Here is a 3,950-nt window from a genome sequence, read left to right as displayed (position 1 = left end):
TGACAGGATTATTGCAATATATGTTGTTTTCCCCCAATTACAGTAGGGAGGCTTCAGCTACTACAAGATAAACCTGACAGGATTTTCACTGCCACAGCTCATTTAGGGCCAAATCTCACCGGGGCCAAAAGACCCTCTGCCTGTTTGTCTGGTTCTGAGTTCAATTCAAAGTGCTAGTCTTGTTTTAGAAAGTCCTCGGTGGCTTGAGGCTCCTTCTGCTCCCCTGCTCTCCTCTGTGGAGATTTTTCTCCCTCTCCTTTCCCTTCTTCATGGAGGTGAAGTGGGCGACAGCAACTAACAACCAGGAGGAAAATATTTTTTTCTTCACAGACTTTCAATAATATTTCTGTATAGCTTTGTTATGTAGTTTTAAACCACCCTTGAACCAATTTAGGGAGATGGTGGCACGAAGATGAACAATTAACAAAAGCAGCTGCTTGAGGCAGCCCCTTCGGGAAGGAGGAGGCAGCCATTTCCCCTCCGTTTCTGCTTCACTGCCAGCCCTCCACAAAATGGCTTCCGTCCCCCACAAGCAGGCCGGGTGGGGCTGCCTCAGCCTCCCCGCTTCCCTCCCTGCAGAGGAGACCTTTGGTGCAAGGGAGAGCAGCCAGCAAGGCAGAAACCGAAAGCCACAGCAGCCCACAGATCAGGTTGCCTGACTGGGAGATCGGCAGGCAGAAATGTCGCTCAGGGGAAGGCGCTTTCTTTCTCCCCACAATGTCCCTCAGCGCCCAGATGGGGAGACCTTTGGCATTTCTCCCTCTTGGCCTGGCCGGGGCCCCCTCCAGCCTTGGAAAGACCCGTCTCCCTCAGCATGCAGGACAAAACCCTGAGCCTCCCCAGCTCTCTTCCTCAAGGCCAAGTGGCCAGGACTCCTGGGTCCCCTTTGGGAGGAGACTCGGCAGGAGCCAGGACTCCTGGGTCCCCTTTGGGAGGAGACTCGGCAGGAGCCAGGACTCCTGGGTCCCCTTTGGGAGGAGACTCGGCAGGAGCCAGGACTCCTGGGTCCCCTTTGGGAGGAGACTCGGCAGGAGCCAGGACTCCTGGGTCCCCTTTGGGAGGAGACTGGGCAGGAGCCAGGACTCCTGGGTCCCCTTTGGGAGGAGACTCGGCAGGAGCCAGGACTCCTGGGTCCCCTTTTGGAGGAGACTCGGCAGGAGCCAGGACTCCTGGGTCCCCTTTGGGAGGAGACTCGGCAGGAGCCAGGACTCCTGGGTCCCCTTTGGGAGGAGACTGGGCAGGAGCCAGGACTCCTGGGTCCCCTTTGGGAGGAGACTCGGCAGGAGCCAGGACTCCTGGGTCCCCTCTGGGAGGAGACTCGGCAGGAGCCAGGACTCCTGGGTCCCCTTTGGGAGGAGACTCGGCAGGAGCCAGGACTCCTGGGTCCCCTCTGGGAGGAGACTGGGCAGGAGCCAGGACTCCTGGGTCCCCTTTGGGAGGAGACTCGGCAGGAGCCAGGACTCCTGGGTCCCCTTTGGGAGGAGACTGGGCAGGAGCCAGGACTCCTGGGTCCCCTTTGGGAGGAGACTCGGCAGGAGCCAGGACTCCTGGGTCCCCTCTGGGAGGAGACTCGGCAGGAGCCAGGACTCCTGGGTCCCCTTTGGGAGGAGACTCGGCAGGAGCCAGGACTCCTGGGTCCCCTCTGGGAGGAGACTGGGCAGGAGCCAGGACTCCTGGGTCCCCTTTGGGAGGAGACTCGGCAGGAGCCAGGACTCCTGGGTCCCCTTTGGGAGGAGACTCGGCAGGAGCCAGGACTCCTGGGTCCCCTTTGGGAGGAGACTCGGCAGGAGCCAGGACTCCTGTGTCCTCTTTCTGGCAGGCAAAAGCCATCTTCCTCTCTAGCTGTCTCTGCCTTCAAAAAATGAATATTTCTATCCAGTTGGCATTCATGTTCTCCTCATAACGGCCCTGACAGGCCCAAGGTCCCTGAGGGAGCTTCATGGCTGTGTGGGGATTTGAACCCAGGACTCCCAGATCCGTCTAACCACAGCCCCACACTGGATCCTTGCAGGCTTCTCCACCTCTCAAGACCAGGCCTGCAGGGACATCCCTCCTGACATTATTTTTGTCCCCTTCTTGGTATTGTGTGGAAACAGCAACGAGTCTTCTTGCCCCTTAAAGGCTAAGAAATAGATGATGGCACAAAAACGTCCTTGGTGTGTTTCTCCGTTCCAAACTGGATTGTTTCCCAGGGGACTTTGCCCCCTTCTGCCTCCCTCAGCAACCTGTGAGTCAGGTGGGAAAGTCCCAGGGCAGTTCCCAGAACAAGGCCTTTTTATTTTTAATGTTTGTTTTCATTTTTACTTATAACAAAATGTTTGTTTTCATTTTTACATTTTACTGAGGGTGCAGTAAACAGTCTTTGGCAAGTTCCAATAATCTAAATTTTGTTTGCATACCAAGCTAGCAAAGGAATCTCAAGTGACAGCATCTCAGGCTGCTTGACTGACATTTCTCACAGGAATTGAAGAACGGAGGCAGATTTTGCTGAGAAAGTCCTCATCCTTCATTAACTGCTGTTTGTGTGTGTTTGTTTCCTGCCCTCACGCTCTCTCTCTGCCACAAAACACCCTCACCCATTTCTCCACAGTCCCTAGTTGTCTTTTCTGGTTTCCCCTTTTTGCGATCCTCTGCTGCCCCCTGCCGGCTGCTTTCTTCCCCGGCTGAAATGGAAATCAGGTGATTTCTAGGAAATCCTTCAAGGGACCAGTTGAAGCAAGTCACGGGTTGCAAAAAAAGGGTCACGGTTCCCACATGTCACAGGTTTGGAATCTGTGCAAGTGGGTGTATGCCTACCTATGGTATTGAAAAGCGGAAATACATAAAAGTTTTACAAACCATGTAATTAGAAAAAAACCTAGAGTATGGGAAAAGTATAAAAACTTATTAGAAAGAAAAACACCTCTGTGGATATCCCCAGTGAAAGCTACGACCAGGAAAAGAACTAATATGGATAAGCAGTGGTTAATTACAGTGAAATTTTAGATCTTACAGGACAGGAACCAAAACTGAGAAATCTCGAAGAATCAAGAAATCTGGTTATGGATTGGCTACAGGTTGTTAGGGAAATTCTGCGAGCGAAGCTACTCGACAGTCCCAGCTGGTCAGGCAGAGCCCGTGGGTTCTCGCGGTCTGCAAAGGAAGGGGTCCCAGCCACAAACCGGAGCAAAACAGCAGTCAATAGACTTAGATCAAAGTTTATCGTGAAACAGGTTCAAACAATGGAAAGAACCCTGAGAAAGGGGAGATATTGACTTTTAAAACTTCCCACCACATATAATAATAATAATAATAATAATAATAATAATAATAATAACAACAACAACTTTTATTTATACCCCACCCTCCCCAGGCTCAGGGCGGCTAACACCAATAAAATCACAGTAAAAACATAATAGGGGAAAAAACAAATAAATTTAAAATACAGGTTAAAATGCAATTTAAAATGCAGCCTCATTTTAAAATAATGATAATCAATACCATAAGGGGAGGGAAACATAAGGGTCAGACTGAGGCCAAACTAAAGGCCAGGCGGAACAGCTCTGTCTTGCAGGCCCTGCGGAAAGATTTCAAGTCCTGCAGGGCCCTGGTCTCTTGTGACAGAGCGTTCTACCACATCGGGGCCCGTGCTGAAAAGGCCCTGGCCCTAGTTGAGACCAGCCTAACCACCTTGAAGCTCGGGACCTCCAAAGTGTTATTTGTGGACCTTAAGGTCCTCCGCGGGGCATACCAGGAGAGGCGGTCCCGTAGGTATGTGGGTCCTAGGCCACATAGGGCTTTAAAGATCAAAACCAGCACCTTAAACCTGACCCTGTACTCCACTGGGAGCCAGTGCAATTCTCAGTGGGAGAACTTCCTCCTGGGATTGCGGACTTTTGGGGCAACCCCACCTTGGTCATCTCCCACCACCCCCTGCCCCAGATCAGATATCTACACATTTCTTTTATTAT

The sequence above is a fragment of the Podarcis liolepis genome (assembly GCF_965112155.1).
Source record: "Podarcis liolepis genome assembly, chromosome: 2".
In the NCBI taxonomy this organism is placed as follows: Eukaryota; Metazoa; Chordata; class Lepidosauria; order Squamata; family Lacertidae; genus Podarcis; species Podarcis liolepis.
Note: the sequence above shows the minus strand (reverse complement) of the source record.